The sequence below is a fragment of the Myotis nattereri genome, assembly GCF_964212035.1.
Source record: "Myotis nattereri genome assembly, chromosome: 1".
Classification (NCBI taxonomy): domain Eukaryota; kingdom Metazoa; phylum Chordata; class Mammalia; order Chiroptera; family Vespertilionidae; genus Myotis; species Myotis nattereri.
In genome coordinates, this window is record NC_138075.1 from 142,896,795 (window position 1) to 142,918,831 (window position 22,037).

Genomic DNA, 22,037 nt, shown 5'->3' on the forward strand with positions numbered 1-22,037 from the left:
GTCCAGAGGGAATAAATTATTATCAAAATCATAGGCATCAAAACTCTTTAATAATAAACTCACAAGGGGCGGCCCGACAACTCCTCATGGCGGCGGCTGCTGTTGGGCTGCAGTGGGGCGGTGACTGAACTGGTGCCTGGCGGGCGTGCGCCGAGCCCCGGCCTGGCCTCCGCGTGCCCCCCGGGCTCTGCACCCCTGATGCTGCTCGGGTGCTGACCCCGCCCGGCCGGGACAATGGTGAAGTATTTCCTGGGCCACAGCGTGCTCCGGAGTTCCTGGGACCAAGTGTTCGCTGCCTTCTGGCAGCGGTACCCGAATCCCTACAGCAAGCATGTCTTGACGGAAGACCTAGTGCACCGGGAGGTGACCCCTGACCAGAAGCTCCTGTCCCGGAGACTTCTGACCAAGACCAACAGGATGCCCCGCGGGGCCGAGCGACTGTTTCCTGCCAATGTCGCTCACTCGGTGTACATCCTGGAGGATTCTATTGCGGACCCACAGAACCAGACCATGACCACCTTCACCTGGAACATCAACCGCGCCCGGCTGACGGTGGTGGAGGAAGGATGTGTTACTCTGTGAACTCTGATAACAGCGGCTGGACCGAAATCCACCGGGAAGCTTGGGTCTCCTCTAGCTTATTTGGCGTCTCCAGTGCTGTCCAGGAATTTGGTCTCGCCGGGTTCAAAAGCAATGTGACCAAGTCCATGAAGGGTTTTGAGTACATCTTGGCCAAGCTGCAAGGTGAGGCCCCTTCCAAAACCCTTGTTGAGACAGCCAAGGAAGCCAAGGAGAAGGCAAAGGAGACGGCACTGGCAGCTACAGAGAAGGCCAAGGACCTTGTCAGCAAGGCAGCCACCAAGAAGCAGCAGCAGCAGCAGCAGTTCGTGTAGCCAGCGCAGACAGACCCTGTGTGGCAGCACACCGCACCACCTGCCGCACTCCCTCTGCCCTCCCCCTGTATTTTACTATTAAAAGTCAACTTCCAGCCTGATCTACTCTCTGGGTAGTGGGTTGGAGGTGGTATCTGTTTGGCATCTACAGTGCATCAGACCTGTTATCCGTATCTGAACCAGGCCTGCTTCTTCCTGCATTGGAGAGCTGAGGAGAGATTTGCCCAGGGTCATGGACAGCATTCAGGCAAAGTGGTCATGAACACTAGACTGTAAGCTCCATGAGGGCAGGGACCTTCGTTTTGTTCTCTGCTGCATCCCAAGTATCTGGAAAAATATCTAGCTCATAATAGACACTCAATAAATATTTGTTGAATTCAAAAAATAAAAATAAAAAAAATAAATAAACTCACAAAACAATAGAGCCCTATAAAATCTCAAGGAAGAGCCTACATATTTTGGAAATAGTGGTCACATAGGTAGCATATACTTAGTGAATCTGGGACTTTATCAGGTAGTTAGATTCCCCAATACTAATCTCTTTATTTTGTCTAAAATGAAAGGATCTCTGCTTACATAAGGGTGATATACACTAGGCATACTGAAGGTGACTTCAACTGAATCCTCAAAGAGAGGAGAAGAATATTTGTGACACACTGGGCTTCAAAGACAGAGGAATTTATAATGCACAGAAACTCACATACATGGAGAAGAGACAAAGTAACATATATAAAAGCTCCATTTGGGCCAAACATAGCTAATATTTGTAACAATTAATATTTTTCCAATGCCTGATATGGGGAAGGCTCATCACATCTATTATCTTTAAACTGTACAATAACCCTACATTGTATGTGGCAGTGTTTTCAATGGATAAATGTGGAAAATGAGCTTCAAAGATGACTATGCACAGGAACTCACAACTGCAGGTGTGGTTTTAAATTTCTTTATGGGAAAGTATTAAAAGTGTCAAGATAGTTGGAAGGCTGGGCTTGAAACTGCATTTGATATAATTCTATAGATAATATTAAGGATTGAGGGAAGGGCAAATGCAATTATCTGCGGGGTCAAGTTAAAGCCACCCTGTGCCCTCTTGAAGCTGCTGTCATAGCTCGTGGGAGCAGTGCTGGGAATCAATCACATGCACTCTGTCTGAATCGCACCCACTGGCATTTTTGTACACTGTATCTCTGCCTCCGGTATTGTCAGATTCCATGCTACATTAAAGTTGAACTTTGAGTGGTTTCTAAAGAGTAAAACTTAGTTATAAAAGCCTCTCTCCTAAAAAAAGAAGATGAATATCAAATTGTTTCATTAGTCTGAAAACTCTCTATTGCTCTCCCCAAATCTGAAGATTATCATCATTCCTCTACCTCCCACAGTCTCCTAAACATGCCACATGGCTCTGAGCTGATGGTTAGACTGAGCCCATTGCACCACAAGAAGCATACATTCAATGCAGCATCACTATGGCCTGCTGGGAATAAAACCCCACACTTCCCATTGGCCTCATCTGGTGCCATCTGCATAGCTGTATGTTCAAAATCTCTTTCATTAGCAAGAGTGACAACAATGCTGTGATTGGCCCCATGGTCTTCTTCAGCAGACCTGTGATGAACAGCATGAGTAAACCACGTGAAAGAAAGAAATGAAATATTTTTATTTACTACAATGGTACTTCTTAGGTCAATCTATATTTGGGTGCTAAACAAAAATACAGAGTACCCAGTTAAGTTTGAATTTCAGATAAGCATTGAGTAATTTTTAAATATGTGTATGAACATATAAGTATTAATATAAATATTAGTATAACTATATAAGTATGTGTGCAATATTAGGTATATACTTATGTTAAAAATTAGTATTTGTCAGAAATTCAAATTGCACCAGCCAGTATGTAATTTTCTAAATTTGGCAACCCTATCTATGTGACCTAGTGACTGGCTTTAAGAAATTCAGTCTGGGGGAGTCAGATATACAGATCTCAATTTATAAAAAAGTTATTCTTAAAGGTATTACAGGTGGGATGTCAGATAAAGATATGCCTAATTGAGAATGGAAGGGATGAAGACACCAGCTTTATACCAATGTCCTTCTAGTTTACAAATGAAATCATTTCAGTAGATAAATAGTTGTATTCAGAGCATAAAGAGCTTATTATACAATTGGGGAAATAGGCTTAAATATAGACAAAAGTAGCAAACCATCTATACTAATAAGAGGGTAATATGCTAATTAGACCAGACATCCTTCTGGACGTCCTTCCGGACAAAGCCACAGTGGTGTGGGCTGTGGCAGAGGCAGTTAGGGGTGATCAGGCCAGCAAGGAAGAGCAGTTAGGGTTGATCAGGCAGGCAGGCAGGTGAGCGATTAGGAGCCAGCAGTCCCAGATTTTGAGAGGGATGTCCCTGGGATTGGGCCTAAACCAGCAGCCAGACATCCCCCGAGGGGTCCTGGATTGAAGAGGGTGCAGGCTGGGCTGAGGGACTGCCCCCGCTCTGTGCATGAATTTTATGTGCTGGGCCTCTAGTCCTATATAATAAAAGGGTAATATGTAAATCGACCAAATGGCGGAACGACCAGTCGCTATGACATGCACTGACCACCAGGGGGCAGACACTCAATGCAGGAGCTGCCCCCTGGTGGTCAGTGCACTCCCACCGTGGGAGCACTGCTCAGCCAGAAGCCGGGCTCATGGCTGGTGAGTGCAGCGGCAGTGGCAGGAGCTTCTCCCGCCTCTAAGGCAGTGCTAAAGATGTCCGACTGTGGGGAGCAGGCCTAAGCCATCAGTAGGAAATCCCCCGAGGGCTCCTAGACTGCTAAAGGGTTCAGGCAAGGCTGAGGGGACACCCCACCCCCGGAGTGCATGAATGTCGTGCACTGGACCTCTAGTACAAAAATAACAATACAGGAAATACCATAAGGAAATCTGTGATTAGTTCCTAAATAAGTAGTTTGTACACCGTATTATCAAAGAGGGCTTCATTTCTTGCTCCTACACGGCTCACCGAGGATAGGTTTGATTTATATAAGCAGAGGACAGTCACTCCAAACGCTGGGTAAAACCAAGTGTTCATTGGGTCTCCCAAGGCTCTTTATACATACTCTTATTACTGAACTCCTCAAATCTCTCATTAATATTTCTGCCCTCTTTTAGTCTACCAATTCCGAGCAGGCAGTCTTTCTGTGTGTTTTTATTTTAATATTCTTTTTATACAAAATCCCTAATTTTCACATGGTACAGTGTAGGTGCTCAGCAAATATTGAACTGACTTTGTTGTAATTAATGTGGATGGAAAAGTCCCTTCAGGGGAAATAAACTTAAAGTGCTGAAAATTGAAGCAGTAATTGTGCGTGTGCCCCAGGTGTGTGTGTGTGTGGGGGGGGGTATATTAACATGCATACTTTTTTAATTTTTTGTGACCAACAACATGCTACATAGTCCTGCAGGTATAGCCATTAGTTGGTTATAGCAATTGTGATGATAGCAAGAAACAAAAATAACTTAAAAATTTAAAAATATATTGAAGTGACATATGTGATCCGAACTTCTAATTAAGTTCTATTATTAGTGTCCTTAAATATTTAAAAATAAATTATTTGACTATAATAATACTATGCATATTAAAATCATAAACACAGTTATTTCTTTTTTTTCTCCAAAATATATACATTCATCCCCTACTAAATGAGTTATAGGATTAGGCTTTGGTAATATAAACACAAATTAAACATAAATAAGATATGGTCATGATACTCTTTTCTAAATTTTCTATGACAGAATATATACAATTTAAAGGACTCTATTTTTAAAAAATCAGAATCCAACAAGACATGCCAGAATAAACATCTTGCAGCATGAAATTAGTAAAGATTGAAAACATATAAAATTTTGGTAATGGGAGCTGAAAACTGGCTTATTTCCAGTTTTATTAGGAATCTGATTTTAGCTTATGTTCACTTAGAAGTTCATTACCTTCCCAGACAAATCTAATCTACATATTTAGGTCATTCTCCACCCTTTCCATTCATTCTCACTAAGATCTAATAGAATATCAGCTCAGGAAAATGCCATTTTCCTGTTCTCATGCAATTAGCATCCTGGATTGAGCACACCGATTTTGGGCTTAAAGGCTTTAAAAAAGATAGAAGATATTGGGTAGGCACTTCCACCTTCCATTTATGGGAGTGTAGGAGGCTTAAAATTTGGGGAAATATGGGTCTGTCATATTCAGAACTTTGTAGAGAAACAAACAGAAAAGAATACAAAAACTGACACAAATATATATATAATTCATCCACACAGCATGTAACTTAGTGCCTGACACAAAGGTGGCATTTAAAAAAAAAGCAGTATTGAAACTATTTCAAAAGATATTTAATTTAAACAAATCAGGCTCCCTTTATAACATATGTACCACTAAATGAACTAAAAACTGGGGCAATGAATGTCAGCCTTCAAAAAGAAAAGGGCGTCTATTTTACAAAATTTGACCTTGACATGTTTTTCTAAATCAAGAGAGCGCTGGAACAATATTAGATTAAAAACGAAACCTATAATCCAGTTTCAAATGGCATCTGCAGGGTTTTCAGTTTTGGAAAGTAGATCTTTATCTTCCAGTAACTATATATCATCTTACTGCTCAGTGATAGTAAAGACTCTGATTAAAGATGATACAACGTTTGACCTGTCAAATTAGGAAAGATTCACAGGGGTAGTCCACAGTCCTGGCAAGAGCACTCTTTATGATTGGCGTTTACGTGCTTTCTAGTAGCTGTGTAAATTTTACAGAGTGGGTGGGAAGCAATTTGGCAGTGTATGCTAACTTTTAAAATCTTCCTCTCTTTTGACTCACAAATTTCAATTTGAGGAAAACATACTAAATTAGTGTTTATGATATAGTACAAACCGGCTACACATTTGTATTACTTCTATAATTGCAAAACTTGACTTTATGTCCAAATACAGGAGAATATGTAAACACATTTAGTAAATACATTTGAGTATTGTACAGATATTAAAAATGTATTTTCAGAGAATGTTTAATACGTAAAATTTTCACTGCATAATGTTAAGTGAAAATAACCAGGGTATAAGTCTAAGAATAGTATGAATGCACAAAATTTCTAATATAAACATTAGTCCCATGAGAAACATAAGAACAATTTAAGTAGTTTGGTGATGTCATCTTTGCTCAAAATCATGCCAATATTTAAAGCTATAGTCCATAATTTTTATTTAACCTAGCCCTTAAGTGTAATGGCAGCCAGCCACAAATTTAACTCCCACAGCTACTCAGATGGGCACAGGAAATATACCTATTTTATTTTTTGTCAATAACTAATCTGGCCTTCCTTCTAAGCCAACCACATCCCTGGTTAGTAGGAGAGATAATTAAACTTAATGTCTAGTCTGTAGCCCATGATTTAAAGAATCCTTTAGACAGTGTCTCAGATGGATGTCTTGTGGCAACTCCTTATCCTAAAATATATTTAGGTGTTCGGAAGGAAAGAGATATGCTGTGCATTTGTGGCACAAAGTGGAAGCACCCCCTTCACCAAGTCCTCCTGTGCCTTTGGGTACATGTTGGCTGACCACTGCTCTTCTCAAGGACAGTGGCCCCTGTTCAATGGGACAGTCTGCGGAACTGACTGCCATTTGCTGTTGAGGTGTGTGGCTCTCTAACTTGTGTATTGGTTTATCTGGGCTGGTTATTGTGCTTACGTTGGCTCCAGATAACAATATAGATCTTCTCGGGCCACGCTACACTCACGTTTTTGCCTCAGTGTGGCAGTCCTCCCAGTAGCCTTTTCTATAGGTGCACTTTATTCCATTATCCTATATTCCACAAGCCAGCCAGACTCTGAGCTATTTGGGCTCCTTCAGATGACTTCTAATGACTTCTAATCATATATTTGAGTGGATTAGGAGCACTAACTTCAGGGCTTTCCTCCCCTGGGCCTCACCCTCACACCAAGTTTATTTTAATGAGCCACAACCCAGGCTGGCATTGCTCCAAGACTATGGAGAGGTAGATGGACTTTTCTTTAACTTCTCTACAGCTTATCTTTTTTTATTCCTGACTCAAAATTCCCTTAATGGCTTTAAAATCCAGTTTGTTGCTAATGTGCTAATGGGGATGTTAAAAGGAAATTTAAAGCAGGGATCTCCTGATAAAAATCAGAACAGCAGCCCTAACTGGTTTGGCTCAGTGGATAGAGCGTCGGCCTGCGGACTGAACGGTCCCAGGTTCGATTCTGGTCAAGGGCATGTACCTTGGTTGCGGGCACATCCCCAGAAGGAGGTGTGCAGGAGGCAGCTGATCAATGTTTCTTTCTCATCGATGTTTCTAATTCTCTATTCCTCTCTGTAAAAAATCAATAAAATATATTTTTAAAATAAAAAAATCAGAACAGCATTTGCTTTTAATGGTGGTGAGGTTTGACTGGAAATTTTCTGAAAGGAAATTTTAATAGAGATGTTTAGCATCCTATATAATAAAAGCCTAATATGCTAAGTGTGTCCAGTCATCCAGTTGACTGTTCAACCAATCAAAGTGTAATATGCTAATGATATGCTAAGGTTGGTCAACTGCTTGCTATGATGTGCACTGACCACCAGGGGGCAGACAATCGACTGGTTGACCGGTCACTATGGCATGCACTGACCACCAGGGGCAGATGCTCCCACTGTAGGTTAGCTTGCTGCTGGGGCCTGGCTGATTGGGACTGAGCGAAATGGGCCGGACACACCCTAGAGTCCTCCCCTGGTCCCTTCCCAGCTGGCCAACCTCCCACATCCCTCCCCAGCCCCAATCCTTCCCCAGTGGGGTCCTTTGCCCTGGCCTGTGCCCTCTTGCAATTGCGGACACCTTGGGGGATGTCGGAGAGCCAGTTTCATCCCGATGGAGGAATGACTGGTCACTATGACGCACACTGACCACCAGGGGACAGATGCTAAACACAGGACCTGCCCCTTGATGGTCAGTGTGTTCCCACAAAGGGAACGCTGCTCAGCCAAAAGCCGAGCTCATGGCTGGTGAGCACAGAAGCGGTGGCAGGAGCCTCTCCTTCTTCCGGGGCAGCGCTAAGGATGTCCGACTGATGGCTTAGGCCTGCTGCCCAGGGGGAGCGGGCCTAAGCCAGCAGTTAGACATCCCCCGAGGGCTCCTGGACTGTGAGAGAGTACATGCCAGGCTGAGCCCCCACCCCCCAAGTGCACAACATTCGTGCACCGGGCCTCTAGTATATATCATATAGTTTAATTGGGTGATGGTTACAGAGTACATGTTTGTCAAAATTTATCAACTGTTAAACCACAGGAAAAATACATATAAGAACAAAATAATTTAAAATCCTCCCTAAAGAAGGCACTATCTCTCTTTATGTTGTTATCTTGCTAAGTAATTCCATATTGCATGTCAGAGTTTGAATTGACTCTCTCATCGTCTTTTAAACATATTTTTATTTAATTTTATTGTGGTAAAATATATATAACACAAAATTTGCCATTTTAACCATCCATAAGAATACAATATAATGACATTAACTACATTCGCAATGTTCTGCAACCATCATCACCGTCAATTTTCAAAACCTTTCCATGGCTCTAAGCTGAAACTGCACCCATTAAGCAATAACTTCCCATGCCCTCCTCCCCTTAGTCCTTGGTAACCTCTGACCTACTTTCTGTCACTATAAATTTGTTAACTCTAGATATGTTATGTAAGTGGAATTATGCAATATTTGTCTAGTTGTGTCTGTTTTTACTTAGTATAGTTTTCAAGGTTTTTCCATATTTTGCACACATCAAAACTTCATTTTTAAAAATAGACCTTATTTTCTAGAATACTTTTAGGTTCCCAGGAAAACTGAGTGGGAGGTAAAACTGCCATATACCCCTTGTGCCTACTCATACACAGCCTCTCCCACTATCAATATCCCTCACCTCGGTGGTAGGCTTGTGACAGTGATGAACCTACATTAACACATCATTATCACTCATAGCATATGGTTTACATTATGGTTCATTCCTGGTGGGTTTGGACAAATGTGTAATAACATGTATTCACTGTTATAGTATCATATGGAATAGCTTCACTGCCCTAAAAATCCTCTGTGCTCTAACTACTCACTCCTCTATCCCTAACCCCAACAACCACTGATGTTTTTATTTTCTCCATAGTTTTGCCTTTTCCAGAATGTCATGTAGTTAGAATTGCACAATTTGTAGTCTTTTCAGATGGACTCCTTTTACTTAGTAATATGCATTTAAGTCTTCTCCATGAATTTTCATGGCTTATTAATGCATTTCTTTTAACATTGAATAATATTTCACTGTCTTCATTTACTGCAATTTATTTATCTAGCTACCTACTGAAGGATATCTTGATTGCTTCCAAATTTTGGCAGTTATAAATACAATTGCTATAAATATCCAGGTGCAGGGTTTTGGGTGGACGTAAGTTTCAAGTTATTGGGTAAATACCAAGTAGTGTGATGGCTGAATCTTACGGTAAGAATACATTTAGTTTGTAAAAACTGTCAAATTCTCTTCCAAAGTGATTGTAGCATGTTGCATTCTTAACAATATCAACCTAAATAAAGAAGTAAACTGAGGCAAACAAATTACTAGAAAATGAATTTATTTGGGAATAACAGATGAACTATGATCAACAAGTGCATGCTGAAGCAAGCCATAAACAGATCCACTGAAGGCTTGGGACAGGCTGTATTTATAGGCAAGAAGTACAAAGAGAGGGAAGTACAGCCAGAGTGCAAGCAGTAAGTTCATCAGCTTGAAGATGGAAAGATCTTTTTAGCTGTTCTCAGTCTTCTGTAAATCAGAAATTTAATGCAAATCAGTCTCTCAGTTCTTAAATTCTGGTATTCTAAGGGCACATGTGTGAGATTTTTTTCATTTCATATATTTTTGTTCCATTTAAAATTGACATCCTTTCACACTAACAAGAAAGTTACTTAAGTTACTTATTACTCCACATCTTTTTTTTATATTCATTATTGTCAGTGATTTGGATTTTGGTCATTTTAATAGGTATGTAGTAGTGTCTCATTGTTGTTTTAATTCACAATTTCCTAATGATATGTGATATTGAGTATCATTTCATGTTTATTTGTAATCTGAATATCTTCTATGGTGAGGTTGCTGTTCCGGTATTTGGCCCATTTTTTTAATTGGGTTATTTATTGTTGAATTTTAAGAGTTCTTTGCATATTTTATATAACAGTCTCATATACAACGTTTGCAAATATTTTTTACCAGTCTAACTGCATGTGTATGAAAAAAAGAGAAGGATTACAATGTCAAGAACTGTAATTTTTTGTGATGGGATTAGATATGACTCTTATTCACTTTTCATTTATTTCATTCCCAAAGTTTCTACAGTGAGCTTATATTTTTTATAACAAGGACAATAAAAACAATAAACACCAAGTCTGCCAAATGCAGTTTCACTTAACTTCCACCCAAAATGGCAATGGTAGGGGAAAAAGATTACAGACCACAACATCCTCAAAATTAGAAACTAGAAATGACAGCCAACCTATTGTCAGAATCTGTTAGAAATGTTATTTCCAGTAACTACAAGGCAAGTGGGATTAGATAAAAAAAAAAATTGGCTCTCCCAGTTTATAATGCCCAAACCAAAGAGAAATGTAACTCAAAATTTTGCTGCCCTCACATGAAGTCATATTATGAGTAACAATTCAAACAGGGTTGGTTCTTAAATCTATGTATTCGGAGATACTGCAGTCTTTTCAAATGACCAGCAATTATAGCCTGAGTACTCAGGAAGTGCCACACATCACCTCAGTCATGCACCCTGGCCTGACTTCTACCCACACTGACTAAGATGGCGTGTGCCAGATACCGCTCCTACTCTCCGTGGCTCCGTGGTCACCCCACTCCCCAGGGCCTGGGGCTGGAACTGAGGTGGCTGATCTATTATGGTTTATGTGCCACCAGAGACTCTTTCCCACACTTTGTCATCCAGTTGCCACAGCTCTTGGGAACAGTGGCAGGGTATGATGTTGCTCAACACCACTGGTCCGGCATAAATGACCCATCTAGTGTTAAAACTGTGAGGTAGTCTGTGGTAAAGAAAAAGGCTTGTGTGTTTGCTTCTTGAATATATTATTTTTAAACATTTATTCCACTAGTTTTGATTAAGCCCCTGAGGTGACTAATTAAGGCAATACTGAAGTGAACATCTTAGTCCTTGTTCATGCCTCCATGGAATTTACATGTTTTAGAAGAGAGATAAAGGGACTAGGGACATTTATAAAAGGGAAAATTCTCTAAACTATAGGATTTGAGAAAACTTTTCTGAGGAACAGCATTTAAGCAGACGCCCATAGACTATATCAGGGAACAGGGAAATTCATCCCTCTACTCCTCTCGAGCCCTTATGGACGGACTAATAATAAAATTGACATAAGACCAGATTAACAGTAGGAAAACCAATTTATATCTGCATGAGCATGGGAGATCACAAATGATGGTCAGTGAAATGATGAGCCATCTCAGCTTTTTATATTTTTTAGACAAAGAAACAATAAATTTGTGAAAATTTGGCAGAACAACAATAAAAAAATACAACCTTAGGTTTGGGTGCTAATTATTGAGGAATATAAGCAAATTTTGGGCTTGGGTAGTAAATTAATAAGAAGTAACACATTTTTTAGGCTCTGATTTCTTACCTCTAGTAACAATCTCTCTCAGTCCCCAGCACAAGGGCACCTCTCACCCGGGGCATTTATTTCCTGCATCTAAGGAGACAAGGCAAAGTCAACACGCCCTTCTTGCCCTGGCTACCTGTCAATGGACAGAAGTTGTGAAACAAATATGAGTGTGCATGTGCGCACACACACACACACACACACACACACTCACATGAATACACACACAGTTACATCAATTCTAGCTATGCATCTACCGATGGAACCACGGAAACTGCTATCCCAACACTTCCATTTCCAATCTAACACCACAGGGCTCATTTTTGTTTTCTTCCTCTAGGTACTTGTTCACTTTTTCCTGAGAGTAAAAAATGCTGCTTCCCATTTATATTTACGTATTCGGTCCATCTTACTATATGTCATCAATCTCCCAGGCTGGCCTCTGCCTTCCTCCCCTTGTGGACACCCTCTCTACACTGCTAGGGACCTGATACTCTTCTCTTGGCTACTGTGCCTCCTCCTTCCTCCCTGGCCCACAACCTGAACATCTATATTTCTATGCCCCACTTCCTGGCTTTAGGGCTACATTGTTTAGAGAGCGAAGGGAATGGACATAGAGAGAAAGGAGAAAAGGCAGAGAAAGGAAGTAATATACGTCTGTAAGGACCAGTTTGTCTGCTGAGCATGCACAGCAGTGGTTAAGTTTAATTGGTGGGTAAGGTCCATCTGTGGTTCAGAGTACAATTTCCATTATCTAAATGTTTGGTGTAAAAGTATTTATAAAAACATTTAGTCCTTCACTATGTGCTCTTAATTTTGAAATTCAGACAAACGTATAACTAGCAAAAATTATGGTCATAGTTCCCGTACTACTTGAGGGCTGAAATATTAAAGTCATAGCAATAATTCTCTCCTTTTTCCACCCTCACATTTGTATTAGATTTTTTCTTGGCACACTTCCACTCCCAGAAACAAATGGTGAGATAGTAAAGGGATGCTGGTGGTATGGCGGTAGTGAAGGTGGTGGGGGTTGTGTGTATGTGTGTGTGTGTGTGAAAGAGAGAGAGAGAGAGAGAGAGAGAGAGAGAGAGAGAGAGAGAGAGAGAGAGAGAGAAATCATTCTGTTGGTCCCATTACATTCTGGGAAATAGTGTTCTGTACTAGGTAAGTGTATGAACATCTGTTTACTTGCACACATGATCTCTTCTGAAAAAAAGGACCTGTTTCTCTTGAGACCAAAAGTCATTCATTCTCTTTCCATGAATGTTGATGTTGCTTATTTAAAGAGCATGTATTTCTAGCCATTTGAAGCATTGCATCTCCTTACCATAGTGATTGTTTCAGAGATGGGTACGAAATCTAAGCCAGAGCAATCAAAACCTGAGGCTTCATTCTTAGACTTCTGTTGGAGCTAACAGGGAAAAGAGTTCCTTTCAGTTTTCTGAGCATGCTGAGAAGTAAGATGGCATTTATTTTGCCATATTGGAAGAGTCTGCCTGAAAATACAGCCACCATATCGGGAAGAAAAGCCTAGTAAACAGACTTAATGATGTAATTTAAACTTTTGGATTTATAGATATAGATAAACTTTTAAATTGTTTTTAATATGCTCCCTCAATGTTCACTTTTATTTTATAAGCAGAAATATATATATCTGAAAATATGCACACCTAAATTCAAGTAATACAGTCACATATGTCAGTGGTGAAATAAAGCCTTATTTCAGATTGACAGTGATTAGAAGCTCATTTTATGAACATTTAACAATGAAAATGATCCATACATAAATTACTTTATACCACAGTTCTCTGCATCTAAAGAGTCTCCAGAAACCAATATTTTCTACATGTAGCAGTCAAAAGATTTTGTTGAGAACAATAAAAGTAACACTTCTACTTTTCCCAGCACATTTTATTAAAAAACTATGTCAATCTAGAAGTTACAGTGTAATTAGAAATAGAGAAATTACAAGCCAGTGAGAAAAGAGTCCAAGCTCCCAGGAAGCTTCATGTAGTGATCCTATGACTTCCTTCCTTCAGGTCTTTACTCAAATGTTAGCTGTTAGGCCTTTCCTCACAAACTTTCATCCTCTACTTCTGCTTTGTTTTATTTCTTAGCATTTATCATAATCTAGAATATTATATAAATATATTCTTAAATGTCTGTTTCTTCCTAGTAGAAAGTAAATTTCATAAAATAAGAAAAAAAAAATTGTTCCTATTTTATTTTCTCTATCCCCAGTGACTGAAAGAATTCTAGAAAAATTATAAATGAACAATAAAGATTTTTGAATGAATGAACAAATATTGGGGTTAATGAGGAGAAAGAAAGTTCCCAGAACTCTTCAGCTATTCCAAGACCCTGCTATAAACTGATTTGTAGATCTTGAGTTATTTCCCTCTACATGATCAGTCATCCTAATGACATTATAGGTAATGAATACATACATGACTATTTTGTCCTGTAAGGACTGTCTCCTGGAGACATTATTAGAGAACCAACCATCTGGATATCCATGTGGACATGGGTCAGGATTTGAGTCCAGCTTTTTCTAATCATCTCCTATACTGACATCTGACTGGTTATTGCATGACAACAATAGGCCAGGGGAGTACTAGAAACACCAATCAGAAAAGATATATGCACCCCTATGTTCATAGTGGCACAATTCACCATAGCTAAGATTTAGAAACAGCCTAAGTGCCCATCAGCAGATGAGTGGATTAAAAAACTGTGGTACATCTACACAATACTACACTGCAATAAAAAGGAAGGCACTTCTACCATTTGCAACAGCATGGATGGACCTGGAGAGCATTATGCTAAGTGAAATAAACCAGTCAGAGAGAGATCAACACCACATGTTCTCACTCATTTATGGGATATAATGAACAACATAAACTGATGAACAAAAACAGATCCAGAGACAGAGAATCATCAATCAGAACGTCAAACCTCAGAGAGAAGGTAGGGGAGGATGAGGATAAAGGGGAGGGATCAACCAAAGGACTTGTATGCATGCATATAAGCTTAACCAATGGACACAAACAGGGGATGAGGACATGAATGGGGGGTTGGGGGAAGTGGAGGAATAAGGACACATATGTAATACCATAATCAATAAAGGAAAAAAAATTGGCCAGGGAATACTACAAAAACATATGATTCAATAGTAAATAAAAGCTCTTATGAATCTATATACGAGGGAGTGTCTCACAAATATATACTATCAAGGTGCTGATGAGTGCTAAGATGAAAATAAAGCTGTTAAGAAAAACTAAAGGTGGTAAGAGAACTAATTGTCACAGGGATGGGATATAGGAGTCTAATTTACACAGTGTGGTTGACACAGGCTCTCTGACGATCTAATAGCCATATGGTAGAGATAGGGAGGTAGTCGGGATGGTAACCAAAGAAATATGTAGGGGAAGATTATTTCAGGCTGAGGATATAGAAATCATGGAGGATTGATGAACCTAGAAAATGTTGCTATGGCTGGAGAAGAATGAGTAGGCAGAGTGGGGAAAGATAAGATCAGAGGGGTAGAAATGGGTTATTAGACAATGTAGGACTTTGATAAATTTTAGCTGATTTTCCTAGTGAGACAGACAAACATTGGAAGGTTTTAAGCAAAGAAATCACATGATGTGACTTACATTTTCAAGAATCACGTAAGATGCTCTAATGAGAATAGACTAAAAGGAATTGATAGTAAAAGCACCGAGGCTAGTTAAAAATGATTCCCATTGTCTGACTTGAACCAGAATGTAGCAGTGGATTTAGAAATAAAGATAAGGTATAATTTGAAGGTATAGCTGACAATATTTACTGATGGACTAAGTGTTACATGTGAGATAAGAAAAAAAAGGAGTTAAAGGTTTTTGCAAGTGTTAGGGCATGGACTACTGGAAGAATGGAATTGCTAGTGTTGGGATGGGGAAGGCCACAGGAGCAGCATGCTATATTTAGGGTTTAGAAATCAAGAACTCAAGTTTGGAAAGTTCCAGTATGAGGTGCCCGTCCAAATGGAGATGTACAAGCAAAGTCTCTGATGCTCTTTTACTTTCTGTCTGTGTGACTTAGGTCAAATATTTTAATTTCTCCATACTTGCATTTTCTCATCTATGACATGCTTATGATAATGATGGTATATACTTTATAGGTTTGTTATGAGAATTAAATGAGGCAATTCATGTAAGAAACACTTAAACAAATGCTGAAGGAATGTAAAATGGAACAGTCACTTTAGAAGATGGTTTGGCAGTTTCTTACAAAATTATTCATACTTTTATTATATGATACAGAAATCTTACGCTGTAATATTTATCCAAGTGAGTTGGTAAATTATGTTCACACAATATAACAGCTTTATTTATAATTGACAAAACCTGGAAGCAATCAAGATGTCCCTCAGTTGGTGAATGGATAAATAAACTATGGTACATCCAGAAAATGGAACACAATGCTAAAAAGAAATGAATTATCAAGCCATAAAAGATATTTATAAACCTTAAATAAATAAATAAAAGAAGCCAATGTAAAAAGGTTACATACTATGTAATTTCAATTATGTGACATTCTGGGGAGGGGAAGGAAAAATTAAGGATACAGTAAAAAGATTAATGGCTGCAAGGATTTAGAAAAGAGGGATGAATAGGCAGATAATAGAGAAGTTTTAGAGCAGCAAAGGTATTCTGTATGATACTGACATGGTAGATACAGGCCATTATGCATTTGTCCAGACCCATAGGATGTACATTATCCAGAGTGAACCATAATCTAAAGTATGGACTTCAAGTGACAAGGATGTGTCAGTATTGATTGAAACCGATGTATCACTTTTGTGTATGATGTTGATAGTGGGGAAGGCTGTGCAGGGGGAGGGAGGTTATATAGGAATTCTTTGTACTTCCATTCAAATTTGCTATGAACTTAAAACTGCTCTAAAAGTTTGTGTGAAAAATTACATATCCCTTCCTTCTTGGCCTTTTACAATATTTGCAATTTCACTATTAAATGTTCTTTATGAAAGTTAAAGCACAGCTTTTCCAGAGGCATCCAAATGAAAGTAAATAACCATAGAGAGGATTAAAAAAATAACAAGCAGAACATTTTTTACAGATAAGATGACATGCATTGCCAGTTACATAGGCAATATTTCAAACCCCCTCCTTTTGAGTCTATTTGCTTGGATTCCTTCCGTTTCTCATACCTTACTCTGTTTTGTACATTGTGAATAGATGCCAGAATGTCCTTTTTCTACCAGACTATCCAGGCTCATATTTTTCACCCCTTCTTTCCCTTCCTCCTAAAAAATTACAAGGGCCTAGAAGACATTTTGAGTAGGAATCCAAACTTCACATTCTACTAACTTACAGGCAGCTCAAACAAACAAAACCACAAAACAAAACACATTTTGTATAGCTTTATTATTATTTTATATCCACAAGAAAATTAGAGTTCCCATAGCACTGTATAAGTATTTCCTATTGACTTTTTTTTAAGTCACAAGGATGGTGTGAGGTATAAAATGAGAAAAACTCATCTTACTGACTTGAAAGAATGCATACTAAAGATAGCCTACCTCTTCAAGAAAACTAAATAGACCTACATTTTATTTCCTGAAAAACAGAGAAGAAAGAAATTTGTCCTTGGAAAATGTCTTATTTTTGTTCTTTTTAAGATTTCCTCTCTTCTGAAGCAACAGATAAAAAAAGCAACAGAATAAAAGAAGGGTGATCATCTAAAGAGAATAAGTATGAGTTTAAAAAATTATACTCAGAGAAAAAATAATTAGTAAGGGCATCCAGGGGACACATAAAACAGCAAAGCTATAACAGGTTACCATTAGCAAAGGATATAAAGGGAAACATGTCAGAGATTAGAAGTGATTACAAAGTCGAAGCACGCAATAGGAAGGGTGGGCTAGCTACTTTTCAGGGACAGGAGAATAAGCAGAATGCGTCAAGGTGAGGGTTGAATTTCTTAATAGCCACTTTACCTCCGTCATTGACAACAATTATAATAGGAACAGGATGCTGAGGGCAATAAGAGTTAATGAGAAAAACATGTAACTGGGCAAAATTTGAATCATATTTAGTTTTTAAAAAAACTAAGTAACTTGGAATGCATTCAAATCTGCATATATGATACCCGCTGTAGAATACTAATGCTTAAAAAGGTAACTCTAGCAAGAGAAGCATTATAGCACATTCTATAAAACTATAGTTAATTTTTTAACTATCCCGTTTTTCTTTTTCAAATTACAAAACTTTTACAACAGTCTTATAAAAGTATAGTATAAAATAATAACTCTTGCCTGGCTGGTGTGGCTCAGTGGTTGAGCATTGAATACCTATGAACTAGGAAGTTGTGGTTCAATTTCAGGTCAGGGCACATGCCCAGGTTGTGGGCTTGATCCCGGTTAGGGGGGCGTGCAGGAGGATGGATGATTCACTCTCATCATTGATGTCTTTATCTCTCTTTCCCTTATTGTCTGAAGTTAATAAAAATATATTAAAAATAAAATAAAATAATAACTTCTTTATTATCTAACTTTCTTCAGATATTTTCACTCCCTAAACAGTTCCACTGTTTAATCCATAGGTAACCATTATTGACAGTTTAATGATTTTTACTTCCAGATTTTTTTTTGAAACCTTAGATACACACCATAAATATACATATAATCGGATATAAGTTTCCATTAAAATATTCAGGTGTAAAAGAAAAATAACTTGCATTTCCTGTAATTGAACTAAAATTGTATAAGGTGCCCCAACTAGAAGCCTAATCTCTATTTGTTCTAGATATCTTACCCCTGTGTTTGGGGTAGTGTCCTAGGTCTCAGAGACTTCTGTAGTAAGAAGGTGTCAGGCGTGGACCTGAGTGCTGTCATCTGAGCATGCCTGCATGCACCAAAGACCCTCATTCTCATTCAGTCTTTGACTTTATTTCACTGAGATCCTTCCCATGACTTCTCTCATTTTCATTTCCAAGTTATCTCCGTTTCCACTTGTTTTCTATGTCATAGCTCTCCTGGTTTGGAGCACATATCTCACCTAAATAAATGCCATAACTTTTTAGTTATTTTCCTGCTACCTTTCTTTTCTCTACAGGGGTTTATACATCAAAGTGGTTGGTAAAGCATGAGCTAAATTATGTGAATCCCCTGCTTAAACCCCTCCAATGGATTTCTACTTCACCCTGAGTACAGCTTTAGTTCTTAGGATGATATACAAGGCACTTATGATTTGGTCTCTTTACCTGTATGATTCATCCTCTCCCACTTTGCACCTGCTCACTCTGCTCTCGACACACTAGTCTCCTAGTTCCGTGAACCAATCAGGCATCCTTCCACCTTAAAGAGATAGTCTTTCTACTATCTCTTTATTCTGCCTGCTTACAATTCTCTTCAGATATTTTTAAAGTGTTCATTCTAAAGTCACTTTTTCACTGAGGTACGCCGTATCTGCCCTATTTAAATTTTGTTCTTCTGTACATCATCTATCCCTTAGAAGTTACCCATAATATAACATTATATTTTTTTAATATATTTACTCTCTGTGGCCAGCTCTACAGTGTAAACTTCATGAAGGCAAGTAATATTACTCATCATTGTTATCCAATGTTTGGTGCCAACCCAATGCCAACAGGAATCCCCCCAAAAGGGGAAACTATTCAGTGCAAAGAGCTCAATTCTGAAGCAGCACACTGTGGAACTGTGAGAGCTGTGAGAGGTGACTCTGGTATGAGGTGGTCCTGGAACAAGGTGGCCCTGGGATAAGGCCCTTCTCTGACTAAACGGCTCTGCTCTGATGCACTCAATTCTACCTTGCTCCACTCCGGTGAGACATCTTCCAGGTTTTGGCTCCAGCCTTCACTGGAAAGGGAAAGTGAGCTCCCTGAGCCAGAGGAGAGCTTACTTATGGAGAGAGAAGTCCCTGACCCTGGTCCCTGGTTGGTCCATCCTCAGTTTGATTGATCCAAAAAGCACTGTTTTGACTGGTGAGGATGGAGCTGCTCGGATTGGTCAGGAAAGATGCTAATGAGGATATAGCTGCATAGCTCTCAGTGTACTGAGGAAGTCTCAGCCCTATTGGTTGAGGAAATTCTTTATAAGGGTTGGCTCAGATGACAGAAAGACAGTGTAGGCAGGCAGTTCATTGGTGAGTTAGGCTGCTTAGTGCAAGCTTCTCCTGGACATACGGTTTGCATGAGAGGCTCCTAGTTAGAAATGGCTGTTATGCTCTGTTTATAAATTTGAGCCCAGTTAGCCACCAGGACCCCTTCTTGGTAGGTTTCTTCTTTCTAGGGGCTGATATTAAAATTGTCTAAGTCTATTGCAATGTGTCTGACATATAGAAGGGCTCCAATAAACAAACTTTGAATGAATGAATGAATGAGTGAATGAATGAATGAATGAATGAATAATGGGAAACTTGCTACTGCTCCTACCCTACTCTGAGGCCATAAAAATTCTTCAAATTTTTCTCAGACCTGTTTTTTTACTAGATAGGTACTTTCTTTACTGTTACACTCTATGGAGAGAATAAGTTAATTAATACCTTGATTCTTTGGGGAACATTCCTGGGAATGGTTAAAGATCACTTCCATCCTAAGACTTGCTAAACATGTGTGATACTTATACCATTAGGAAACAATGCAGCCTCTGAGTCGACCTAGTTCAGGAAGCTTTTCCCACCCAAATTCTCCTTACTTGCGATCCTTTCCCAGTTCCTGGATTTTCACAGAAGGAGGATGGCAAAAGCCTGTCATGAGTGCTGTAGGGACACATGATTTTCAAATTCAAAAGCCATGATTGACTTTTCTATTCAGAGAAACTTAACTTTATCAAGCGTTTTGAATAAATGAATAAATTAATGAACAAACATTGCAGTCCTTAGCCATTCTTGGGGAAGTATCACAGGATAGCATAAAATAGCAGAAACTAACAACAAACCCTACCAGTTAGTAGATAAAGCATTATTCTATTTACGTAGTTAGATATGAATATATGATACTTTAATATGACTGGAATTAAACCAATCCTCACTTGCCTCCCCACGCCCCCACCACCCTTAACAATAAACCTTTGAAAGTGTGCTTTAGTAGAATTAATAGTCTTAGCTTATTCTCTTGAATCATATCATGGTTCTTAGTACCATTATACTAAATATGTATTATTCTTATAACAGAAAAAATGACAGTCAAATTACGATAATTTGAGAATTTAATAAAAGGCTTATTTACAAGATCGAACTAAGGTACTGGAAAACCAAAAAAGATAGTACAGAAATCTGAAGAGGAGAGGTGGGAGCTTTCAAAATTCAAGGAGCCTGAGATGGGAAGGAGTCAGGCAATTTCCCTTTTGACCACACTTTCCTTTCTTTCTTGGATCTTCAACCAAGATCCCCTTTGATCAAACTCAGATTTAATCAATTCTGGCCAGCCTCCAAGGGCAGTGAGAAGGATGAAGAAGAGAAGAAGAAATAGCAGATTATAATATATGCTTCCAGAAAAATCTCAGTGAAGCATCCCATGCATGTATTCATCTTCACACTTATTTATTTCTACACAATAATTTTCTGATATCTAGAAATCTCTCTACATCAGCACAGAAAAACTTTCTCTTTTAACATCAGCATAAATACAGCTGTACCATGAAATATTCAATAGAACCCATTCTCTGTAGATAAGTTTTATATTGCTTCCAATTATTTTCTCATTAACGAAAAATGCTGCAATAGTTGTACATACATTTCTTGCTTTTGTGAACATGCCTATAGGCTAAATTATTAGACATGGGATATTTTTGTTCAAAGGAAAAGTACCTTAGTTTTTTTAAAAAAATATATTTAGTATAAAATATATCATACATACGGAAAAACATAAAACAGATGTGTACAATTTTAAATAAACATTTAATCAATAATTACATAAAAAAGAATAATGCTAGATCAAGAAGCATCCGTTTTGACCCTCTATCATCTCCATAAAGATTAATAGCCATCTTGATTATTATGATGATTATTTGTTTACAGTTATTGATCATTGTATTTATATTTTTTAACTTTATATAAACTTAATCATTCATTTCTTTTCTTTTGTAATCTGTTTTCATTCAACTTGTTGGTGAGATTTTTCCATTTTGTGGTATTTAATTATGAATTAGTCTTTTTCATTCTTTTTTCTACTATAAATATGTTAATGTGAACAATCTTGCAAATATATAAGGAAAAACAGGGGCAACAAATTTTCTGAGTCATATCTATGAGAGAATTGGCTAGACAAAGTATGCAGATTTTAAATTTATTACATAATTTTCCAAGACTTATAATTTATGCTTCTTCCATCAACGTTAAAGTATGTCTATTCTTTATCCTCTATCATTACCATAATTGCAGCTACTGTCTGAAAAGGGCCACAGAAACAAATAACTTTTTT

General features: G+C 38.5%; 1 pseudogene across 1 annotated transcript; it reads left to right on the plus strand.

Annotated features, from left to right (window-relative positions):
- Window positions 1-234: 234 nt before the first annotated feature.
- LOC308529569 (PRELI domain-containing protein 1, mitochondrial-like) lies at window positions 235-898 on the plus strand (annotated as a pseudogene). Its single transcript has one exon. The product of its transcript is annotated as a PRELI domain-containing protein 1, mitochondrial-like (transcript).
- The last annotated feature ends 21,139 nt before the right edge of the window (window positions 899-22,037 follow it).